The 26,288-nt window shown below is 43.2% G+C and overlaps 1 protein-coding gene across 2 annotated transcripts in view; it reads left to right on the top strand.

Moving 5' to 3' along the window:
• Window positions 1-383: 383 nt before the first annotated feature.
• The window catches only part of GJC1 (gap junction protein gamma 1), a 37,552-nt gene continuing 11,647 nt past the window's right edge, over window positions 384-26,288 (top strand). Inside the window, exon 1 of one of the 2 annotated variants that reach the window (XM_075561966.1) lies at window positions 384-541. The gene's annotated coding sequence lies outside the window, so the exon portion shown is untranslated. Of the gene's footprint in view, window positions 542-869; window positions 1,062-26,288 lie in introns of those variants that run through there. The other variant, XM_075561965.1, reaches the window with a different exon arrangement.

Raw genomic sequence — 26,288 nt, 5'->3', positions numbered from 1 at the left:
TGACCTGTTTTTATTGACTATGTAAAAGAATTTGACTGTGGGTCCTAACACGTTGTGGATAATATTGAGAAGACGTGGAATCCCGGGCCATCTAATTGTGCTGACCCAGAACCTGTACTTAGACCTCCAGGCAACCACTGGGACAAAACAAGGGGCTAGAAGTCAACAAAGGTGCGCACACGGGGCCACTGGGCATCACCCTTACCTTGAAACAACCAGGCAGTTGAAGGCTGCGAATTCTTCTGCATAGATAAGAGGATTGAAACCAAACCAAACCCATTGAATAGGATCCCGCTGGGGTGTATAGGGTTAAGAGGAAATTGCCTATTGGGTCTTTCTAATCTGGGAAATGTGACCTTAAAAGTATTTAGAGTCTAAAGCTACGCATCCAAGGAGCGGAGGGCCGGGAGGACGCCAGAGAACCATCCATAAGGCAGAGCCTGCGCCAGGGCGGCAGCATCCTGGGCTGCACTGGACCACAGCCTCCGCCGGGCGACCAGAGGGGTGTGCGGGGCTCGCGCGGCGCAGCCGGAGCCCCCAGGTAGGCGTGCCCCCCGCGCCCCGCGTCTCGGGCGCCCGCTGTGCCCCCGGGAACGTGGCCGGCAGGGCCGTCGGGGCGCCGCCGCGCTGCACCCCGCGCCGGGTCCAGGCTCCCCACGGGCGGGTCCGGCGTCCGCGGCGGGGACCCCCGGGGAGCGCGCGCGCGCGCGGCCGCGGAAAGTTGGGCGCTCGCGCCGGGGGCCGCGCGCGCCGAGGAGCCCCCCTCCCACCCGAGCGCCGCGTGCCGCGCGCGCCCCCCGCTCCCAGGCCGCGGCGGGACGCCCCTGCCCCCACCGCGGTGCGCAGTGCGCAGGCGCCTCCCCGCGGGTCCCGGCGGCGGGAGCGGGAGCGGGAGCGGCGCGGCGTCCGCCTCGCCTGGAGTCTGAGGCGGGGGCGGCCCAGGTGAAGGCGCGGCGAGGGCGGCGGCGGCGGCGATGGCGACGCGAGACCCATGAGGCGGCCGCTGGCGGGACGGGCCGGGGCCCGGCGGAGGCGGCGACTCCGGGAGAACCCGCCGCCCGGTGAGGGGCGGCCACGGGGCCGGCGGGGGGAGCGGGCCGGGCGGGGCCGCGCGGCGGGAGAACTTGTGGGGGCTCCGGGCGGGGCCCCGGGGAGCGCGGCCGGGCGCCGGCGAGGGGTGGGGGCCGGGGGCGCCGCCGAGGGGCTTCCCGCCGGGCCCCCCGCCCCCTTTGTCCCGGGCGCGCGGTTTCCAAGGCGGGAGGGGAACGGCCGGGCGGCGCGGCGGTGCCGGGCCTCGTCGGGCGGCCTCGGGGCGGTTAGGGCGCCGCCGCCGCCGCCCGGCCGTCTGCTCTTTGTCTCGCCGAGTGCCCCCGCTTCGCCCTCCTCGCCGCCGGGCCTCGCCTTCCGCGGGTGTTGGGGAGCGCCACTCGCGGGCCGGGGGGTTCCGGAGCGTGAGCGGGGCCGGGCGGGCGCCGCTGGGAAAGGGAGGGGAATTCTTTGTGGAGATACCCGCCGCAGTCACCCTCTCGAGTTGTGCGGGCATCCTTGGCCCCCTTCATCCGCGCTCGCCCTCAACTCCCCGCCGCCGGACTTCCCACCTGGTTTCCCGAGTGGCTCTCGGCACCCGGGAGATTCGTGTTTAGCACACAAAGCCGAAGGCTTACTGCTAGCACGCTGCTCGGCCACACTGCAGGGAAGGTTAGCTCCGGGGGGCAGCGCCTGCTGACGGGCTTGCCCCCAGCTCCGCGGGCTCCCCGCCTTCCTGCCCGCGGAAACTTTCTCTTTCCCCCGTGAGTCTCCATCTTCCAATGTCGGGAGGCGCTCGATTGGGAGCAGTTGTGTGGTCCGCGGAGGATGGGGAGCTCTGATTAACGTGCAGCTGTGGTGTAGGATTGGGTTTTTGCGAATGTTTCTGAGATTGGGGTTGCCTCGACTTGATGAGAAGAGCGAGCTGGGTTTTATCAGTGGAAGGAACTTTTGCTCCGTTGGAAGAGCGTCTGAGCATCCCGATTTGGGTAGGATCCAGACGGTTCTTTGTGAAATAACGAGAAAATGGAATCGACAGTCGGTTGTTTTGGATAATTACTGTCGCGGATGCTTCCGAAGGTTGAAATCCGTGTGCCCTTGGGCTGTGTAGACCTGGAAGTGAGCATGTCTGACGACGGTAGAAATCAAACCAAGTAAGAGGGACTTGAGCAGAGAACAGCATATTCTGAGCACATCTACAGAGAGGAAAAAGCATTAATAAAAAGCATGGATAAAATAATTTAGGCATCAAATATTTTCCTCCCAAAGAGGGTTTTATGTCTTCAGAATAAATGCACAAAAATAAATAAGGTCATTCCAAAGTATTGTCAATTATGGTTAATTTTGCTGATTATTTTTGGAATCTAGTGGAGAGCTTGCATTTTGCAGTTGCTTTGGCAGAATTCTAAGTGCTGGGCAGAACGGAACGTGAACTCTTCTGGGTTAAAGGCTTAAAAGAAACCTGGCAGTCAAATCTCTGCCTTAGTTTGTTCCAGACCATTCTTTGTGAGGTTGTGAAGGCAAAGTGCATTTTAAAGAAAGCGCATAACAGTGCCATGGAAAATTTCCTTCAAAGTTTTATCCTTAGATGTAGTGCTTTGATATTATTTACTACATGTCTTAAACGGGCACGTTCCCAAAACATTTCAAACAGCCTTCCCAAAGGTCAACAGTTTTTAACTTTTTTTTTCTCAGCTGTTTTGCTTTAGAATTGGCCGGCTGCTTGTGCTAGGTGGCCACCACAATTCTCTTACAAGGAATAACTCCATGCAATCAAGTTGATGCCGACTCACAGCCGCCCTGTAAAGAACCCAGTAATTTTCTCTCTTGAGTTCATAGAGCTAGAGTTGTGGTTTTGCCTTTGAGCCAAAGGATTTATGAAGTTAACTTGCCTACAGCACATATTTAAATACTGTCTGTCGCAATAATTAATTATTTAAATCACCCAAAGGAAAGGGACTCAAGGCTCGGTTTCTGATTATCTCTCTTTCCTCCCCAATTAGCAGCAGGTTGACTTAGCAATTCAGGTCCTAAGATACAATATATACTTAATGCAAAGGTTTAAGTCCAAGAAACTTTTGAGCCGTTCTGAAGACTTGTTCTTTTTTGAAGTGTGTTCGCATTTCAAATGAACGAGGCATGTGTGCGCGGCGATGATTGTAATGGTGCGACGTTGTACTGGGAGTGTAAGGACCGGCTCTGAAGCATGCTTTTTCTTGCTATAAAAACACCTGACTCTTGTCAGAAGTACCAACTGATAAAATTGAGAAGGGGTAGGGGAGCGTCTTGCTTTTTTAGACCATTCTTTGAAGCTAGGTATATAAGAAGATAGATTTGGCTAATGTTAATCTGAAAATTAGACCTAAAAAGGGTTCTGAACTGTTGATATCAGCCAAGTGCCAACATTATTTTTCAAAATGCCTCAATTGATAAAAGTTAATCATTTACTATCTGCAAAAGTATTGACCTGTTCAAATGTATTATTACCTTACTCAGTTAAATCTCAAAAATGAATGGGCAATCAATACTGGCAAGGAAAGGAGTAATTGAGTTTGCAGAGACTGCAGTGGCTGACAGCCGTCCTTGATGATAGAGGTTTGTGATCTGGATCTGGGGTATGTCTTGCTTGGAGGCTTTTTGCCAAGACACAACTTACTTGCTTATGGCGTAAGCAGTGGACTGTCTGTAGAATGAGTGAGTGGAGCCTTATAGATGGTTCTTTGTTGCCATGTTGTGGTAGCACTAACACAGTGGGTACAAAAGTGTTCTTGTACCCACTGTGGTGCTGCCGAATGAACTTTAGATGGCTAACTGCGAGAGAGATGAAGCTGTCTGCTTCCTTTTTTTATTTTACATTTTACATTCGTTTTAAAATCTTGAAGACCTCAGCATCTCAAAGGCGGAATCAACTCAAAGGCAGTTGATAGTATTCATCCATTCAGTTAACTTTTTCATCACCTACTTCTTACATGTCAAGCCACTAGTAAAGATAATAGGATTGATACTGTATTTTTTTTCTTTCAAAGTGCTAAAAAATTTTAGCACTCTGGAAATCTGCAAACAAAAAAGAAATGTGTAGAATTTCAAAAGAAATTTTGTTTTTGCTTTTTCCGTCTTTTCTATAGAAATAGTCCCCTTCCCCCCAAAAGTATAAACTCAGATACCGATTCTTATCCTTAATCTCCAAAGTGTATTAAACGCAAGTAGCTATAAACATTATTTTTATTTGTCTCTGGAGGATTTATTCTTTTTAAATGAATTATAAAGTTGCATTTTGGAACTTTCAGAGTAAAGTATAGATGGTCAATTCTTAGTTAATCCCCTTTCACTCATTCTTGGACCTTGGATTCTTAAAACTCGTCCATCTAGAATTGCTATTTATTGGGATTCAAGTGTTTTTTCAAAACACCCCTTCTCTTGGGTTCTCATTCTCTCTCCTTTCTCTCTAGCTCTTCTGAGATCTCCTCCACTCCAGGATAATGTATTTATGTACTTAAATATATTGATCAGGAAAACTGGTTATGTTACATAAGTAAAAAGACGGAGACATTAAGGGATATTATTAGAGATGAAATATGGACTAATTTATTACACAGCATAGGTAAGACGGTTTATGTCACAGAGTTGTACACGTGAAAAATGTTAAGCTGGCAGACATGTGTATATATTTACAGTAAAGAAAAAAGGACAGGCATTTACAAGTACAGGTAGGGCCAGAGAAGCCTTGTTCTTTTCAGTTGGAATTTAGTTTTCCCACCATTATGTGGGGCCTTGGCCTTGTGTAGATGGAGTGCTAATTGACTTCATTGATTAGTAAGAATCTTTTGCACCTCAAAATGTCTCGACTGGTAACTATACTTAAAGTCCCTAAATTAAGAATTTGAGAAAGGATAAGATTTTTAAAGTAATCTTATTTATTCCATAGTAATCTTTTCCCCCCCATCATTTTATTGAGGTCTCCTAGAGTTTTTATACTATTCCATACATCAATTGTATCAAGCCATATATATATATATCTTGCCTTCATCGTTTTCTGAACATTTACTTTCTATTTGAACCCTTGGTATCAGTACATTTTTCTTTCCCCTCCCATAGGATTAATTTGATATACCAACTGTGAAAGAAACATTCTGCAATAAAATGATTTAAAAGTAAAAAAAAAAAAAAAAAAAACATTCTGTTGAAACATTCTCTATGCCTAAACAATGAGTAATGTTAGATTCTTTCCTGAGAACAGTTTTTGATTTTTGTTTTTAAAGACTACGAGAGCATGTGTGGGTTAAATATGATAACTTAATAGCCAACATGTACCCAAGCCTTTACAGCCTGTCAGACTGTCCTGGGAGTGCCGCCGAGGATTACGCCTCAAAGACTAGCCAAAGGCCGGTGGTTCCTGGGAGGACAGCTCTGGAGCGCAGTTCCAGAAAGGTTCAGGCAGACCATGGGGTCAATTCCGACTCATCGCAAGACTGTAGATAGTGTGTTTGACACTAAACCTTCACAGCCACAGCCTCATTTTTCCATCTTGGAGTGATTGGTAGGTTTTGAACTGCTGAAGTGTAGGTTCTACTCCATACACAGGGGTTGCCAGGAATCAAAAATTGACTTGATGGTAATCAGCAACAGGTGCTCTAGGTGAATTACCGCGTTTTAATCTTCAGGTGGGAGCAACCACATTGAATTGATTGTCTTTTTCAAATCGTGGTTGTCTTCTCATTTCACATTCTCAGCTTCGTGGCCATCTTTCATTGGAGGCCGCGGACGTTTTTAGCTCTGTCCAAGAGGCAATACAACCAAACCTGTATTGTTCCCTTTTAATAAGTGATTCTGTCAACTTCTTAATGGGGCTAGATTCTTGAGATTACACCCCCTACTCCCAGTTTCCCTTTTCTAATTTAGGCCACCTCGTTCGGAGACCAGTAAACCTGCACTTTGCTTAGGTAGGTTCCAGTGATCGGCTGCTAAGCGAAAATCTGGGTTGTGAAAAAATGGAGGGTGACCACACCAGATCTCACAGTGGAAGATGGGCCACCATTACATAATTGTCGTATTACACTATTACTTAACCGCTGAAAATCACGGTCCAGTGCATGACCTTAACCATCACAGCCAGTGTTATTTCAGTCTTATACCTACCTGGGAGTTCCTTACTGCCTTCCAGGTGTCCGTCATTAATGCACAGACTCAAAACTCACTGCCATTGAGTTGATTCTGACTCATGATCACCCTCTACAATAGTAGAGCTCAAAAAGAACCCCTTTGGGTTTTTGAGACCTTAAATCTTTGGGAGCAGGAAGCCTCATCTTGCTCCCAAGGAATGACTGGTGGGTTTAAACTGCTGACCATGGCTAGCAGCTCAATGTGTGTAGTCTAGTGTGCAAATTCGAATTTTTTATTGTCGTAAATGCAAAATGTCAGATAAGATAGATGAATGAGTAGATGTATAGCAATTTCTAAATGCCATTTTTCATTATCTTTTTAAAAAGTGTATTATGAAAATTAAAAAAGTAATAAAGAATGCTACCATGAGTACTTGTGCGCCGCCTTGATGTTTAAGAAAGAAAATTTTGCCAATACGTTTGAAATGCTCTGTGTATGTATTCTTTACCACTCCTCAACCAAACCCCATTGTAGACTGCCTTAGAAGAGGCATTCACACCTTGAACTTCTTTCCGTTTCTTTATATTTTTGCTTTTTAGGTATAATATCCCTAAGGAGTACGCCGCCATTCACTGTTGACCCCCACCACTCTCAAGCAGCTAGATTTGTTTTTATAAAGCACACGTTTACTGTCACTTGTTCGAACACTTCTGCATTCCCTTTAAAACCTTGCATTCCCTTTAAGACTTCTGCTTTCCCTTTAAAACCTTTATTTAACCAGGCACAACCTGGTCTTTTTCCCTCATTATTTTTCCTTTCCTCAGTACTCTAGTCAGTACGGACCCACGGATCCCACACCCCTGCCCCTGCCCCCAAGGGTCTTTGCACATGCTTTAGCTGATCTTTCTACCTGGGAGTTTTCTTCAGAATCCCCTTTAACATCACCTGTAGAGAAAGCCTTCTCTGGGCCTCCTAATTGGCTTCCAAATTCACTGCCCTCAAGTGAATTCTGACTCATCAAGACCCTGTGGGTTTCCAAAACTGTCCTTGGCTGGAATAGAAAGCCTCATCTTTCTTCCATGGAGCCTCTCGTGGTTGCAAACAGCTGACCTTACGGTTGGCTGCCTACATCACTATACCACCAAAGCTACTTTGATTCCTTTGAAACCTCAACTTGCTGCCATCCAGTGCTGACTCACCCACAGGCCCTTCTATATGTGAGGGTAGAACTGCCCCTGTGAGTTTGTGAGGCTAACTCTTTACAGTTGTAAAAAGCCCAGTCTTTCTCCGGTAGATTAGAAACCCCTATAATATACTTAAAATACATATGAGGGGATTTCAAAAAGTTGGTGGGAAATTTTCATTGCCATTTCAGTCAGTCTTTTTGCCACAAACTATTGAAAGTACCATGGACTGCCAAAAGGACAAGCGGATCTCTCTTGGAAGAAGTACAGCCAGAGTGCTGCTTAGAGGCAAAGATGGCAAGACGTCTTCATCGTACATACTTGGGGCATGTTGTCAGGGGAGACCAGTCTGTGGAGAGCAACATAATGCTTGCTAGAGGGACAGTGAAAACGAGGAAGGCCCTCAACAAAATGGATCAACACAGTGGCGCACTCAAACTCAGGAGCAGCTGTGAGGCTGGCACAGGACTGAGTGGTGGTTCGTTCTGGTATGCATAGGGTCCTGTAGTTCAGAATTGCCTTGATGACCCCCAACAACAACAACAACACACCATGCTGTGCTTTTATAATACTTGCCACAATTTTAGTGTGTTTGTTTAATGCCTAGCTCCCTGCTTAAAATGTAGGGTATAGTCCTTAAATTGAGTAGCAATGGTCTTTCGTGCAACATCTATTTGGTTATGTGCTATTTGTGTGTGTGGTAAAAATATATGTAACGTAAACCATTTCATAATCTTAATTTATACATGTGTAATTCAGTGTCACTGATTACATTCTATGCCCATTCTCACTGGCCTTTTCCAAATCATTCCACCATTATTAACTCAAACTTAATACCCCCTGAGCAAAATCTCCCTTTTCCCCCTCTCTCCCACCTTTAGTAACCATGAATAATAGTTTATATGTACGTGTGTGGGTAAAAATCCTAATTTCTAACTAAAAGTTGGCAATTTTAAACCCATCTGTCCCACGAAGGAGCCCTGCTCGTGCAGCGGGCTGTGGGCTGTGTTGCTAACAACGTCCGTAGCGTGGACCCGTCATACAGCTCCATGCTTGTGTGCAGACTCGGCCTTGGAAGCCCGCAGGGACAGTAGTCTTCTGCCCTGTGGAGCTGCTGTGAGGCAGGAAGCTTGGTGTTTTGAGCTGCTCCAGAGGAAGAAAGTGAGGCCATCTCTTCCCATAAACGTTTATGTCTCGGGCGGAGTCCTGTGAGTCACTATGAGCCGGAATCAATTTGATGGCAATAGGTGTGATTTTGGTTCATCTCTGTTTCTGTACTGTGCTTAAGGAGCGCAGGTATTGCAATAGCTATTTGCTCAGCTGCTCCCTGAAAACAGAGGCTCCTGGAAGCCCTGCCAGGCTGCTCTGCTGTCGTCATGGGTTGCTGTGAGTCTGCACACCGTAACAGCTGGAACATGTACTTGCTGATTTGTATAGATGAAGTATGTAGTATTTACTTTTTCAGCAGACTTGGTTTGCTCAGCACAGACACCATGTTGTGTGTATGGAGACTCATTTCTCTTTAATGATGAGCACTACTCTATTGTGTGTGTATGCCACCATTTCCCCATTCACCTGTTGATGAATATTTTGGTTTTCCCACCTTTTGGCTATTGTGGAAAGTGCTGTGAACACTGAGGAACGGGTTTCTGTTTCGTGTTTCCGCCTTTTCCTCTCCTGGATATGCACCTTGCATTGGGATTGCTGTGTCCTACAGTCCTTCTGCCTTACTCGTATCTTTTTTTGTAGTCGGCAATAGTAGCACTTTCTTCTAGAGCTTGCTCTTTTTTTGAGCATTTTAAAAATAGAAACGTGTATTTTTTGCATTACTGACTTGTGTACCAATATTGTCCATAGTGATTGACCGTGGCCTGTTTCAGTTTGGCTTCAGTATTTTTGTAGACTGCAGTGAGCACAGATAGCAGGGTATACATGACTGTGTACCTCGCCTCTGAGGAAGATGTTGAGAGGCTATTAGATGGAATAAAGAAACTGAAGATTAGTCTGTTTTTCTTTGAAATACTCTTTCTGGTATTTCTTCCTCTATGTTAAGCTAAGTAAGGGTCAATAAAGTTAATATTCCAAGAAATTTGGATGTGTTAATACATTTATGGATTAAGGCTGAAGTTGCCAATTTTGCACTTGAGTGCTTCACTTCCTTAATCTTCTGAAGAAGCATATTTTTAAAGTATGTAATTGTATTTTATGGTACAAAATCCGAAAGGTATAAAAGATATACTTTGAAAAATGAGTCTCCTTTTTAATTTCTTTCTGACCTCCCCCACCTGTTGTCCTTTTTCCTTTTTTTAACCCTCAGACGATTACCGTTTTCTAATGTTTTATGAAACCTTTCAGAATAATACTAGGTATTGTACAATGTATTCCTCCCTCCTTGCTCCCCATAAATGGTAGCATACTGTATACACTGTCCACATCCTGCTTTTTCCTGTTGGAAAAGGATTGGCTCCAGAACCCACCGATGCTCATTTCCTACAGGAGGACTTGTGTGGATTGTATGCAAAGACTACATCACTTTATATACTTTAAATCATCTCTAGGTTATTTATAATACTGAGTGCTATGTAAATAGCAGCCCTTATGCTTCCTCTTAGCCTTGGAGGATTGCTTTGAGCATTGAATTGCTTTTTAGGCACCATAGAAATAAAGAAGGCATGCAACACAAATGGCCAAGGGAGCCGTTTGCAAGAGAACCATGCTCTGAGACTGCGCTCTGGGGGGAGACTGAGGACCTGAGATGGGTGTCCAGTGTTCACGTTATTCCACCGGAGTCCATTTTCTGCTCACTATTCGAGTTCTGCATTTTTGGAGATTGTAGGAATTTTTTGTCTGTGGTTGGTTGAATCTGCTAACGTGGAACCTGTGGTTATGGTGGGTGGACTGTATGATACACAAGGTGGGGCTTACCCTCCCAAACACCAGAATTCTCCCTCCCCCAGCTATGTATTTAAGAGTTTTTGTTTGTTTGTTTTTTTACAAAACCTTATTACCTTCAAAGTACTCTCCGTTACATTTAATACATTTGTCAAATCTGCAATTCCATTCTTTAGAAGCATTTTTCAAACTCATCTCTTTGGATGGCTGACAGCACCTCCCTTGTTTTTTTCTTCACCTCTTCTACATTGTCCCATCACTGTCCTTTTGTGCCCCTCTTCATTTGCAGAAACAAGAAGAGCAAGGTCAGTGAATGAGGTACATGGGGCAAGAGAGGCATGCTGCTTTTTGCCAAAAGCTGGCACATTGAGATGACTGCGTGAGTGAGCAGGTGCTTTGTCGTGGTAACGAAACCAGTCCTGTCTGCCACAAATGAGACCCTTTTTGTGGCATACTGTTACACAGTCTTTTTATAACTCCTAAATAAAAAGCTTGATTAACAGGCTGACCTGGTGGAACAAACTCCAAATACACTATCTCCTTCACATCAAAAAGAAAAAAGAGCATCATCTTGATCTTTGATTTTACTTTTGAAGAGCTTTTGGGGGGTTGAGGTGATAAGAGCATCTTCCACTGGCTTGATTGGTGTTTGTTTTGTTAGTAAGAACAGCACTGTGCCTGTCACCTTGGGGAAACCGTCTGTGTCGATTCAGAGCTGTTCTTTCAAGGCATGGCATGTTTCCAGGCGAAGCTCTTTTTCTTGGTCAGTCAGAACCCAAGGCACAATTTCTCACCTACCCTTCTCATTCACAAATCTTCCCTGAACTGAGCTCCAAGATAGTTCAGATAACTTCCCCATCTTTTCAATGGTCTGTCATTAGTCTTTGAGCACAAGTACATGACTTTTGTCAACATTTTCATCTGTTCAGGAAGTTGAAGATGTCCAGAATATTTGTCATCGTTTCACCTTTTTTGAAACAAGGGAGCCACTAATACAGTGGAGTTTTTCCCGTAGTGCTGTCTGTGTAATCTGTGTTCAACTTCACAACAGTCTCTGCAACATTTTTCCTGAGTGGGAAATAAAATTTCACAGCCGGACATTGTTCTCTTAAATTGGACATCACAAAAAACGAGGTTCGAACAAAACTTCTTTTACGAAAAAGTTCGCTGTGACCAGAGAAAGTCTTCCCAAGTACACTAACTCAGAGCAGGTTGCTTGATGCTCACCTAGTGGGGAAAAATGCTTCCTACAAAAGCTCCTCCCAGTATAGTCTTTTTCCCCCCTGATATTTTTGGGTACCCCCTCGTATTGGAGTTTACTTTGGGCAGAACTACCTTACTCTTTCTAACTACCAAAACCACTCCCCCCCCCCAAAAAAAAAAACCACCTCAAATTGCTGCCCAGTCAATGCCAGCTCATTGCATCCTATAGGACAAAGTAGAACTGTCTCATTATGGTTGCCAAAACTGTAATCTTTGTGGAAAGTGGTCCTGATGGTGTAATGGGTTACTTGTTGGGTTGCTAACTACAAGGCCAGCAGTTCAAAGCAACCAGCTACTTTGCAGAAGATGAGGCTTTCTACTTCCTTAAAGAGTTAAAGCCTCAAACAAGTGACCATCTAGCTCAGAAGCAACAAAGCCCACATGGAACAAACACCAGCGTGTGTGACCATGAGCTGTCGAAGGGGTCAGGTATCAAGCATCAAGGAACAAAAAATTATATCATTGAAAAGGTGGGTAAGTGCAGAGTGGAGACTCAAATCCCAATGGTAGCCAACTGGGCACCCCTTACTGAAGGGTTGTGGGGAGGAGATGAACATATAACTTTCCTCTAGTTCTTAAATACTCCCCCTCCCCCCACTATCATGATCCCAATTCTACCTTACAAATCTGGCTAGACCAGAAGATCTACATTGGTACAGATAGCAACTGGAAACACAGGGAATCAGGACAGATGACTCCTCCAGGTCCTGTGGTGAGAGGGGCTATGCCTGGAGGGTGGTGAAAATGTAGGGTAGAAAGGGGAACTGATTACAAGAATCTACGTATAGCTTCCTCCCTGGGGGAGAGACAGCAGAGAAGAATGTGGGGGAGACGTCAGACAGGGTAATATATGACAAAATAATAATTTATGAATGATGAAGGGTTCATGAGGTAGCGGGGAGTGGGGAGGGAGGGGGAAAATGAGCAGGAGATATTAAGGTCTCAAGAAGAAGGCAAATGTTTTGAGAATGATGATGGCAACAAATGTACATATGTTCTTGACACAATAGATGTATGTATGGATTGTGATAAGAATTGTACGAGCCCCAAATAAAATGATTTTTTTTTAAAGTTAAAGCCTTAAAAATCCCCATGGGCAGTTCTACACTGTCCTATAGGGACACTACAAATCGGTCAACTCGACAGCAGGGAGTTTCGGTCCATCTTTAAGGAAGTAGGCTTGTACTTCTCTTTCGGAGTGGTTGGTGGGCTGGAACTGCCAGCCTTTCAGTTGGAAACCGAGCGCCTAGCCGCTGCACCACCAGGATTCTCCTTTTTACTACTCAATGTGCTGTAATATGTTTACCCAGTTCTGATTGACAGACATGGTCTTGTCCCGCCCAGTGCTGCGGTGAATAGCCTTACAGTACTGTGCATGTCTGTAAGGTAAGTGCTTGAGAATCCTCTTGTATCCCTGTCCTTGCCACTGATCTATTTTCAAATCTTTTATTTTCCAGTTGGATAAGTGAAAAATAGTATATCAGAAGCTTTAATTTGCAAACTTGTAATTACAAGTCAGATTATCTTTACATATTATATTGAGGGCTATTTATATTTTCTGGGAACTGTCCCTTCATAACCATTGAACATTTGCATGTTGTCTTTTTATTATGGATTTGTTAGTTTTTTTTAAATAATTTTATTAGGGGCTTATACAACTCTTCTCACAATCCATACATACATACATACATACATTGTGTCAAGCACTTTTGTGCATTTGTTGCCCTCATCATTCTCAAAACATTTTCTACTTGAGCCCTTGGTGTCAGCTCCTCATTTTTTCCCCTCCATCTCCACCTCCCCTCCCTCACGAACCCTTGATAATTTATAAATTACTATTATTTTGTCAGGTCTTAAACTCTCCGATGTCTTCCTTCACCCACTTTTCTGTTGTCTGCCCTCCTGGGAGGGGGTTATATGTAGATCATTGTGATCTGTTCCCCCTTTCTACTCCACCTTTCCCTTCCCCTCCTGGTATCCCTACTCTCATTATTGGTCCTGAGGGGCTTATCTGCCCTGGATTTCCTGTGTTTCTAGCTCTTATCTGAACCAGTGTACATTCTCTGGTCTAGCGGGATTTGTAAGGTAGAATTGGGATCATGATAGTGGGGGCGGGGGAGAGCATTAAAGAATAGAGGAAAGTTTTATGTTTCATTGTTGCTACACTGCACCCTGATTGGTTCTTCTCCAGACCCTTCTGTAAGGGGAGGTCCAGTTGCCTACTGATGGGCTTTGGGCCCCCACTCCACTCTCCCCCTCATTCATAATGATAGGATTTTTTGTTCTTTGATGCCTGATACCTGATCACATCATCACCTCCTGATCTCACAGGCTGGTGTGCTTCTTCCATGTGGGTTTTGTTGCTTCTCAGATTTTAGGTTTTTTTTAATGTTAAAATAAATTCCTTTAAAAAAACTAACTTCTCTTTGTCTTAAGAACTACAGCTGTTTCAAAACATGTTGTATGTCTTTTGAGTTGTTCAAAGTCTTTTGTTTTGGGATGGGATATTTGTTTGCCTTCCAGAAATTAGATAGTTTGCAATTGAATGTGTAATTCCTTTCATTTGGCATCTAGGTTTTGTGTCATTTTAGAAAAGCTTTTTCTACTCAGATTATTTTTTAATTACATTTCCTCTACAATTGTTACAATTTTGTTTTTATTTTAAACCTTTACTTCATTTGAAATTGAGAGATCCAACTTTATTTTTTTCAGATGGCTATGCATAAGCAGTTCACCACTGATGGAGTAGTTTGCTGTTTGTCTGCTCAGTCTCCTTCCAGTGGCCTGTCATTCTTTGGATCAGTCTCAACTTTTACAATGATTACAGCCCTGTGTCACATCAATCTGAAGGATCTGTTATGCCCTCATTGCCCTTCTAGAAATTCCCCAACCATGCTTACTATTTTTTTGTGATAAGTTTGGCACCACTGTGTCAAGTTTCAGAGAATCCTACTGGCATTTAAAAAAATCAAGATTGTATTAAATTTCAGATTAATTTTGGAAGAACTAATATTCTGTTAATCTAAAGTGTAATGCAATTTTGATTTTTTAATATGCCAGTAGAATTTCTTTGCAACTTGTCAAACTAATCTCAAACCTAAAACAAGAGAAGTGAATAAAGAATGGTTGGGAAGTTTCTGGAAGAGTAATGAAAATATACAAGACTGAATATATGTTTTGGAAGAACTGATAGTCTATTGGGAGCCTTGGTGGCATTGTGAGTTATACATTGGGCTGCTAAGCACAAGGTCAGCATTTCAAATCCACTCACTGTCCCTCAGGGAAAAGATGAAGCTGCTTCTTCCCATAAAGATTTATAGCCTAGAAACTCTTAGGTTGGAACAATTCTGTTCTGTCCTCAATGTCTAACTGCCTCAAAGACAGGTGGGGTTCTGCTTTATAAATGACTGAAGGAGCCCTGTGAGAGAAAGATGAGGGCTTTTGCCTCTATGAAGATTTACAGCTTCAGAAACCCTAGGGAGCAGTAGGTTGCCATGATGCAGAATCTATTCACTGATGGTAGAAAGTCTCATCTTCCCACAGAGTGCCTGGTGGTTTCAAACTGCCGACCTTATGGTTAGCAGCCCAATGCATAATCCACCACACCACCATGGGGCCTCACTGGCTGTCCCAGGCGATGCAAATGATTATTAGCATGTAGTGAGATGCTAACTCAAGTTGGAGGTTCCAGTCCACCCAGAAGCACTGTGAAGGAAAGGCCTGGTGATCTACTGAAAAATTCACCATTGAAAACGCTGTGGAGCACATTTCTACACTTGGGGGCTACATATTTATTACGCTTTCCTTTTTAAAAAATTTTCTCCCCAGAATGTTCTTTTAGTTGTTTAAATCTTTATTGTTTGCTGGCAGTATTTGTAAGTTTATCCTTTAGAATTTGTATATTTCATGTTAGATTTTTTCTTAAATACTTGATCCATTTGTGCTACTGTAAATGGGATCTTTTAATCAGTTACATTGTTTATGTATTACTATAACTTTTTTCAGAGATTTTCTGATAGCCTTAAAATTGAACACTAAACCCACATTGTATAGAAGAAAGAAAAACAACCAGACATCAGATTAGAGCCTGAAATATATAGTCTCGATTTTATAGTTAACTAGTTGTGTGATTTTTAAGCAATTAATCTTGATGTTCAGTGTCTTTTTCAATAAAATGAGATGGTATTAGACTTACACCATGGTGTCCAACAGTGGGCCCTGCACAATAATCAAAATGTAACCTTAGAATCCAGACAGGTAATTTTAGTGAACTGTATAAGTAACATCTTGTATATATGTATGACTTCTTCTAATGTATGTGTAGATGCTATTGTTGAGATTAATAAAATATAGGCTCACCTATAAAGTTTGCCAACTTATAGTAATGGTGATCTTTACGTGGAGCTGCAGGAAATCTTTTACTTATGGATTCTTAGACTCGGAAGGTTGGGGACCTCTGGTCTCCATGATTTTTCAGTACTAGTAGTATGTGAATTTGTAAGACCTTAAGTGTCTTGTGGTGGATGTGGGTGATACAGCAGTTTTGTTTGCAGATAACAATTTTGGAACCTAAAGCCCAGAGTTGCCATGAGTCAGGATCGACTGGCAACTGGTAATGGCAGTGTTATCAGAAGTGTTCCTTTCTATGACTTAACTTGTAAAGATCTGGTTGATTAGGTTATCTTGAATTTGTACAGAAAATGTTTGAGAAAGGTCATAAGTACTTTGTGAAAGGGAATTTGTTTAGCTCACTGAAACAACTTTGACCTCATTCCAATTCAGTACTCAGTGTGCGTGTTACCAAAGGAAAGCTTGGTATTACTAGTTGTCTAGTTCAAACACGTACCCCTTTCAGATTTTCACAGGGAGGAAAGTATCTGAGTTTGAAACATTCTTGGGGATTGGAGGTGGTTAGTGGTAGGAGTGTCTCTGTTTTTTAAGAATCAAATCATGTGTCTGACATCAAACATTATCGTTCTAGAACACAGAAAAGGTGGAAAAAGTATGTTTGTGACTTGAGGTATATCTGGGAAGGAGATCATATAATGTATATACTTGCGTATAAGCTGCCCCGAATGTCAGCCGAGGCACGTAATTCTACCACAAACACTGCATTAAAAATGTGCTGAAAAACTTGGCTTGTACATGAGTATATACGGTATGCTGATTTGCAGAGTATTCTATGGAATAGATTTATTTGGGTTAACAGTTAATTACCATTACTAATTTAATAAGAAATTTCAAGTGGTCTTCATATTTTGAACCCAAGTTAGAATGCTCTTAAAATGCCCGAGTGGTGCCCTGGTTAAAGCACTTGTCTACTAACCAAGATTGGTGGTTGGAGCCTCTCCCGGAGTGGCAATCTTCTTCCATAAAGATTACCCACTGCCCTTGAGTGGATTCCAACTAATTGACCTGATCTGACATGGTAGAGCTGCACCTTAGAGTTTCAGGACAAATCTTTTATGGCAGCAGTTCTCAACCTGTGGGTTGTGACCACTTTGGGGTCAAACACCCTTTCACAGGGGTCACTCAATTCATAACTAGCAAAGTCACAGTGATGAAGTAACAACACAAATTTTATGGTTGGGGGGGTCACCACAACATGAGGAATTGTATTAAAGGGTCGCGGCCTTAGAAAGGTTGAGCAACCACTGTTTTATGAGAACAGACAACCAACCTCTTCTTTCTCCTGCTGAATGGAGGGTTTGATTTTCCCTGAGTGGCAGCCAATGCTTAGCCCAGTGTGCCATCATGGGTCCTTCCTTAAAGACAATAACCTTGGAAACCCGATGGGCACTTCTACTCTGTCCTATAGGGTTGCCTTGAGTTGGAATTGACTCCATAGTAATAGATTTCTTTAGAATGTTCTTCGTAGAAATAGAAAACAAAACTCACTCCCATTTGAGTCGGTTGTGACTCTTCGTGACCCTATAGAGACTGTCTAGTGGTGTAGAGGTTACAACTTGGACAGCTAACTGCAAGGTTAGCAGTTTGAAACCCAACCAGCCTGCTCCCCAGGAGAAAGACTGTGCTTTCTGCCCCTGAAAGTGTTAGAGTTAACTGTAGGAAACTCACATGGCCAGTTCTACCCTGCCCTGGAGGGTCACTGTGAGTTGGCATAGACGCACTCCATGACAGTGAGTGTGAGCGACCTTTTAGGGCAGTGGTTCTCAACCATCCTCATGCCGAGACCCTTCATTACAGTTGCTTATGTTGAGGTGACCCCCCCAACCATAAAATTATTTTTGTTACTACTTAATAACTAGTTTTGCTACTGTTATGAATCGTAATGTAAGTATCTGATATGCAGGATGTATATTTTCCTTGTTACAAATTGAACATAATTAAAGCATGGTGATTAATCACAAAACAATATGTAATTATATATTGTGAAATATATATTTCTAATTACAAATAAATGAAATTTTGTCTTGAAGCATGGCGTAGCATGGGTAACAGTTTTCATACCGGTTACTCGTATGTGGGCGTATCTGCATGTATGTGGACTCGCTTGGAGACAGATAGAGGAGCAGTGTCTTGGTTCCTAAATCTGATGGTCTTAGGCAACTCCTGTGAAAGGGCCGTTTGACACCACTACCCCACCACCACTCTGCCAAAAGGGGTTGCCACCACAGGTTGAGAGCTGCTGCTCTAGGGCATAGTAAAACTGCCCTTTTGGTTTTCTGAGGCTGTAAATCTTCACCGAGACAGAAGCGTTCATATTTCTCTTGAGGGAACCCAATGGATTATAACTGCCGACTTTGTGGTTAGCAGCCCACATGTAATCCACTGCACCACCAGGGATCTCTAAAAGGGTAATTATTGCCTTTTATCTTACCTGGGAAAATGGTTATCTGGTCTTAGTAAGTTCATGAAAGTACATGCCAACGCAGAGGACATGAGCAGACGGTTCACCAAGGTGGCCAACGAACATGGAATAAATGCTTATAATCACTAGCTATTCAAGAGATGCAAATCAAAACAGTGATGAGATGCCCCCTTGCCCCAGAACTGATGGCACAGTTCAAAAAAGCGGAAGAAATGCCAGGGGGAGGGGCAGTGGGGAAATAGAACAAATGCCAGAAGGCATGTGGAGAGATTTGACTTTCATGCAAGGCTGATGGGACTGCAAAAGGAAACAGCCACCACTGCGGAGATCAGCGTGCCATCTTCTCACATGGGCATAGAGGTACCATATGACCCAGCGACAGGGCTCCTCGGCTTACACCTTACAGAAGGAGGGGACACAGCACAGATGTGTGCACACCGTGTTCATCCTAGCACTCGCCACACAGCCTAAAACTCGTCGACGGGAGAATGGACAAGCACGCAGTGGAGTGCTGTGTGTTGTTAAGAGAACAGTGCATGACATGGATGCGTTTGGAGGACATGCTGAGTGAAGTTAGTCATTCACAAAAGAGCAACTATTCATATGAGACCACTGTTTTGTAAAAGGCAGAGTGGGAAACTAGGCAAACCATTGGGAGGTGTGATAAGTTGTTGAATGTAAAAATGATGATCTGCTATGTAAACCCTCGCCTAATTCACAATAAAAGTTGGGGGTGGTGGAGTAAATGCCAACATTGTTTCCTGAGATGGGAAAACGGAGTTGAGGTCAGTGTTTGAAAAAGTGGTGTTAGATACCAGTTTGGTTGACCTTCAAAGCTATAAAGTTTAATAGATTATTACTTGACTTAAAATTATATAGGACTATGTATTAGTACTTTTATTTTTCTAGAAAGGTTGGGTTTTTCTAGTACTGAATCTCATGGACAGTCTTTTTTTTTCTTTTTTCAAACAGTCTTAGCAGAAGAATCATTTGATAAGAAGGAGAGACAATGAAACGGTGATTTTAGGACAGGAAGTATGATTTCTCTTTTTTCCTGTTCACTTTTTCACATATCAAGCAATAAAACTCAGTTGTAGTGGAAAGGCAGCTAAGTTTTGGGTAGTTGTTTTAATAATCAGTTTTGAATTGCAGCTAATTAATATGGCCCTCCTAGTCCTAATTCCCTAAGTAATGTATTATAATTCTGGACTCTACCCCTGGGGCCGTACCCCAGTTTGGACAGCTTTCTCTGTTCTGCTAATGGATAAGATTAGGGTGGGATTAAGACATGACTTTACTAGATAATGTGATTTAAGACACTGTCCTTGTTTTCTTGAGGGTGTATGGTCCACTGAAAGACAAAATCCACACCTCCACCAAAGACGCCATACCTCTGTATCCTGACAGCTTTGGTAGAAGTAAGAAGACCTGCTCTGGTTTTTGGACATTGGCTCTGAACCCTGCATTTGACTTGCCTCTGCTTGACCTTCGAATTTAGGGACCCGCAACTACATGAGACATTTCCCTAAAGTTTCGTGAGGTTCTGTGGGATGTTGGAGCAGATTACAGAAACCAGGGATGTGAGGGAGTTAAATCAAGGGAAAATGGCATGTTGGAAGAGTTGAACATTTGGGACATCTTTAATTGCCAGCTCCTTGAGACTAGTCTGGTGTTAGATCTCAAATACATTTTTTACCACACGTTTCTTAAATAAAAGTATTGCGAGCTGCCATCCAGTCTGTTCTGTCCATGGTAAACCCTGTGTGTTAGAAAGTAGAATTGCTTGTAGGGGATTTTGGGGGGTCGCCTTAATGAAGGGACTCTAGTGACACCGTGATTAAATGCTTGGCTGCTAACTGAAAGGTGGTCTCTTTGAGCCCTCCAGCTGCTCTGAGGGAGAAGGATGTGGCAGATGCTTCTGTGAAGATCCACAGCCTTTGAAACTCTACTTGTCTTACAGAGGCCACTGTGAGTCAGAATCAACTTGATGGTAGTGGGTTTGGGTTTAATCTTAACGGAAGCCCTGCTGGCTGCAGACCAGGGAACAGGGACATCAAGACTATTGTTTGGTTGGTAGGTCTAAGTCACTTCGTAGGTGAAAGGGGACAGACTTGAGTGTGCCAGGAACGGAAAGTCACACCCAAGTGTTGCTGCCCCCATGACAGAGGGCCTGAGGACAGAGGGAAAGCCCATGCCCTGCTGTGGTTCTCCCAGCTGCCCATTACCAGTAATGTCACTCAGTGTCTTCATGACATGGCATAAGTTATTGTTTCCATCAAAAAAGAAGAGCCATACTCCATGTGTACATTTAAAAAGGCAGTGTCTGAATTGTATGGGAATAAAACTTGTTTGAAATTTTGTAATAAACTAGGGGGAAAAATTATCTTCTCACCTTACCTGCTTATGTTTGAATCTGAGATGGAATTTTGCATACACAAGTTCTGTCTTGTGCCTGTGTATCTGAGGGGGGTGCGGTAACTGTAGCAAAGGTCCCCTGGGGTCATTTCATCCTGTGTACACTGAGACCAGGACTATAGCAAGGTCTCAGTATAATATCGCCATTACTTAATTAGATCTTAATTAATGTATGCAAATACCATACATTTTCTACCCAGTCGGTTCCCTCCATCCTCATGGAAATACTTTATTGAAGAGAATTATTGTAAAAGGGAAGGGAAATCCTTGTCATAAGAGGAGGGAAGCTAGTACAGTAGGAAGCATGCGTTGACCATAAAAGATCTGCAGACCTCTCTCTGCCTGACCTTTTAAAATCTGTCAGGACTGGTGCTAACTCCATCATTACGTGTTAATTGTGGAAAATCATGAAAAGTGTTTAAAGACATTTCACCCATAGCCATCTGTGTAATGGTGGGTTTGTCTTTTAATCGCTGTGTATGCATTTTCCCAAATGATTGAAATATTCTTCTAAGATGGGTCACAAACAGGCAGACCTTATTCATTTGATATGGTTTAAATGTTGGTGGTTTTGTCTTCCTATTAGTTACAAATATATAGGAATATAAACTGATACAACTACTTGCTGCCGTGTGTCTGTGCTATGGTCTAGCAATTCTGTTTCCAGGTATTTAACGGAAATGCATCAATGTGTTCGCCCAAAGACGTGAGTAGGATGCTCATCGCACCATTATTTGTAATACCCCAGCTGGAAACTGCTGGAAAGCCCATTGGGAATGGAATGAGTAAACTGGTACAGTTATAAAGACAGTGAGCAAACTAGAGCATCGGGTAGCCAGATAAGTGACTCATGGTGAGCAATAGACGCCATACATAGGAGCATTCTTTTTTCCAACGAGAGAATCCATTTATTATGTAAAGGTTCAAAAACAAGTTAAACAGAGGAGGGTGGCAGTTTTGTCCCCCAAGGGACATTTGCCAATATCTAGAGACAGCTTGGGTCCTTACAACTGGGGGTGAGGTGCTGCTGAGTTTTAGTGGGCGAGGGCCTACAATGCCAGGGACAGCCTCCCTACCCTGACAAAGAAAGGCTCAGAGTGTCATGAAATCCTGCCTTGGATTACAAAGAGCCCTGGTGGCCTAGTGGGGGTGGGGATCAGCATTGGTTTGCTAACCCCCAGGGTCATCCGATAAACCCACTAGTCAATCACTTTGAGGAAGAAAGATGAGGCTATCGGTTCTCATGAAGTTTTGTATTCTTGGAAACCCTGTGGGCAGTTCTTTGTCCTGTAGGGGTCCTATGAGCGGAATCAACTCAGTGCCAGTGGGTTTGGGTATTTTCTGGTTTCTGGTGTTAAAGGTGGGGCATGTTGGGTCCCTCCTTAAGAGTGAGGGACGCATGATGGTACCTCGGATGATCAGTGAGGTTTCTTCTGGAGTTCCTTTCTGGTTGCAGAGATATATTCAGTTTGTGCACTTTGGTGGAACTGGGCACTTAGCATTTCTTTTTTTCTTTTGGTATGTCTCATGCTTTGATCTGATTTCCTATCAAAAATCCAGATGGAATGCTTCTTTTGGAAGTTCGCTGGCAATAGTCCCACAGCTGGCACTAGTAAGCACACCTGTATTAGATGGTGCCGGTGTTTCCCACAGGGCTTTGAACCCCTTCTTACGGTTTGCTCGTGGCAAAACTGGAATAGGCCCAAATGTGTTAAATGGGTGCTATAACAAGAAATGGAAGAGGGGAAATTATGGTGTGATACCCCCCTACCCCGAAACCTCTTCTCCCTCTTAGAAAATATGCACAGTGTGTGAGTTATTTAGCAACCAGACCTCTTGAATGACGGAATCAGGAACAATGGCTGACTGTTCAGAGGTGGTGGTCAGCCACACCACTGGGAACGTGTGTTGCTCAGTACACGTTCCGTTGCCTGCATCAAGCTCCTGAAAGAGCCCACTATGCTGGTTGCGGGGCTTGACTCATCATTTTCCCCATTCTGATCAGCATGGTAGTACACTCACATTTTACAAATTCTGCTTGGTTCTTATTTCGATACATTAGTCATGACCAAACTGGTGCAAAGCCTTGGTTCCCATTTGCTGCCATTCATTGTCTCACTTCACTGGCATCTAAAACATTTGTTTGGAAACCAGTTTTATTAAAATAGTCATATACCATTAATTCACTCATTTAAAAGTTAGTTAAATGTTTTTCATGTATTCAACGCGTGTGCACCGATCACGACTACCATTGTAGAGCATTTTCATCTTTCCCCACAAGACACCACATAGGATCAGCAGCCTCTCCTCTCTCCCGGCACCACCCCCATCCTAGCCCCACACCACCACAGTTTACTTTCCGCTTCTGTGTAATTGTAGACATTGATTTTCATGATCTCTGTTCTAAAAGAAGACATGTCATGGTCATACAGTATTCCCTTCTGAGAGACTATGCCATCAATTGTTAAAATTGGTTTTGGTTGGGCAGTTATTTAGGGTAAGTTTGTAGGTATAGAATTACCAATCAAAGGACATAAACATGTCATAAATTTCTTGGTAAAATAGTGCCAAGATGCCTCCCAGAACGGCTTGACCGGACTACACTCACCGTGAGTGTATTTTGTGTTGTGAATCTGCCCCCAGTTGCCTTGGAAGTATTGTGCCTTTGGCCTCAGCCATGTATATTGTCCTTGACTGCACTGTTCAGAACAGTTGTCTGGCCTAGTCTCAGGTTGTGTTGTATAGTGTACCAAGAGACTGTCCTTTTGCATGAAGACAATACCACTTAAGATGTGAGGTGCATGGATGTTTTTTATCCTAGGTCTCCCCCCCCCCACCCATCTCTCTCCAGCTGCTTCCTAAAGGTTCTTAACATGCAAATAGAATGGCTTCTTGCCAGCACAAATTGACACTTAAGCCCACAATAGTGTGTTTTGTTTTCTTGTAGATTACGAGAACTAAGATTTTTTTTTTGAGAACTAAGATTTTAAAATACTTTGCCTCCATTAGATTTTATCATTTGGTTCACAATAAATTGTATTTTGTGTCACAAGTATTGCCCATAGTCAGGAGCTATTTTGAAAACCTTGTTTTCATGTTTGTAATACATAGATTACTGTTTGCTAGTTAACTGCCATAATGGCTTTTGCTTAGAAATTGTCACTAGCTAGTTATTAAGCATCTATTATCGCTCATGCAGAATTAACTTCCATTTAATATATTCCAGTTAAACAAAACATTGTAAACCCTTTAATTGATTCCTTCTCTGCACACAAAGCAGTCTCATTCAGGGGGTGAGTCACTAATGGGATTCTTAATGGATATCTCAGCATATGCCCAAATAGCTCCTTTCTTTGGAATCTTGGTGAGTCAACTTTTGAAATTTTTTCATTTACGTCAGGTCACCCACAGTTTTTCTGACATGACTGTTTGGGGAAATGCCTTGTTGGGTTCTGTTCGTTTCATTTCTCTGCTGTTGTGACAGTTCTTCCCTTCCCCTCACAGGGTGGGTTTAGCTTCACAGAACTTGTCACTTGTTGGACGCCTGCACTCTGCCTTTTTCATCAAATGCCGGAGCTGGGAGGGACCTTAGAAATCAGCTAACCTGAGAGCATCCATGTGAAATGACTTAATATTCCAGAAGCTCCTGGATCAGATCTGGGAATAGTCTCTGGGGCTTCCTCTTTCTTAGCTTCACAATTTCAAGGTTGGGAGAGTCAATTTTCTCAAATGTCCTTTTCCGTTTGCCCTTGATTTTTTTTTTTAATTGAGAAAAGAAATGATTGCAAAAACCGTTTTTCTCTTGAGTTTTTGTTTGTTTTAGGAGATTAAAACTTTGTTTTTATCTATTTGCATTTATAATACATTTAGATTAGCACTGACTGTTTAAAATTCTTAATTCCCTGATGTTTAGCAAGCATAAAACATGGACAGGGTGGGGGAAATGGACAGGGGGAACCCCCTTTATGGTGTTTGTTTTTTTTTTAGTTGTTGATCGGAAGTCTTGAGAATCTGTTTTACATGAGCCCATTAAAGGAACTTTCCCAGTGATGTGTATGTGAAAGTGATATTTTTGGGTTAGCTTTTGTGCCCAGCTTGATAGTAAAGAGTGTGTAATGGAAAAAAATGAATCCGATAAACTGAGAGTAAGGCATTCCCTGCGAAGACACAGCACTATGAAATATTTCATGTTTAATTTTAACAGATTTTTCCAGTTGACTTCCTCTGTTAAGTAGCATGTACATTCATTAAAAACCTTGTGAATACAATTGTAATTTTTTAAGTTAAATTTTCTTACAAATCTAGACATAGATTGTAAGCTTGATGATTGACAGATTTTAATTTCATGATTGAATTTTAGTCTAGAACTTAATAGTTGAAACACAGATTAACCAAATCTTCTTTATTAAAAATACAGTAAAGCCATTGATGAAGGAGTGAAAAGTCCAGTATTCTCATTGTCTACTATTACTATTATTATTAGGTACCGTTGGTTCTGACTCATAGCAACCCGTGCACAACAGAGCGAAACCCTACCATCCTCGCCATTGTCCTTACGTCCGAGCCCTTTGTACGCTGCTGGTAGAAGATAAGTAGGAACCAGCATTTTGGAGAGGGAATTTGGTCATAGGTGTCAAGAGCTTTAGAATTTTTGAGGATTGATGGACAAAGAGGTTGACTTTTCTTATTAACACAAAATATTTTCAGAATTCACTCAGCTGTTGACCCAGCATTTCTTGTAGAAATGTATCCTAAATCTGTAATTGGTGAACTATACAAAGGGATAAAAGTATACCATTATAAACAAATGCCTAACCAAAGAAAATTGGTTAACTTCTAATTCAAATAGACCTGGGAGTGGAAGTTTGGGCTAGGTAGGGCCTGGGAATCAGCAGTATCAACACATACTCCAGCGAATACTGTTGAAGATGACTTGCAGGCTGCATTTAGAAAACATAGCTTTATTAGACCCAGTGACTCTTCATTGTTGCAGTTTGGAGTCATCAAGTCAATTCTGACACATCGCAACCCCGAGTGCATAGCATAACACAATGAAAGACTGCCTGGCCCCATGCCATCCTTACCATGTTGCTGTGTTTGAGATTGTGGTTGAAGCTACTATAGCAAGCCACTTTGCTAAGGATATTCCCTCTTCATTGAATCTCCCTCAGGAAGCCCAATGCCCTCCAGGGACAGATGCCTCTAGATAACACATCCAGAGCATGTGAGATGAAGTCGCACCATCCTCTTCCAAGGAGCGTTTGGGGTGTGCTTCTTCCCAGACAGATTTGTTTGCTCTCCCACTTCTAATTCACGTGATCCTGTGGGACAGTTGACCTGCCCCATAGAACTGGAAAGGCTGTGCTCTCGGAGCACGCGTCTTTTTCTTAATGATGGGCACATGGTGGGGCTAACCACCGACCACCGGGTGGGCAGTGGAGTGTTTAACCCCTGTGCCACCAGGACTCCTGTCATTATTGGTGACACACTGTAACTTCAGGCTCCTCGGGGTGCTTTTAACACCCTCCAATTTCCAGAAAAGTTTCTCATGTTCCAGTCTAGGACTTCGTGGACCC

The sequence above is a fragment of the Tenrec ecaudatus genome, chromosome 10, assembly GCF_050624435.1.
Source record: "Tenrec ecaudatus isolate mTenEca1 chromosome 10, mTenEca1.hap1, whole genome shotgun sequence".
Taxonomy (NCBI): Eukaryota; Metazoa; Chordata; class Mammalia; order Afrosoricida; family Tenrecidae; genus Tenrec; species Tenrec ecaudatus.
Note: the sequence above shows the minus strand (reverse complement) of the source record. Positions and strands in the feature narration are given on the sequence as shown.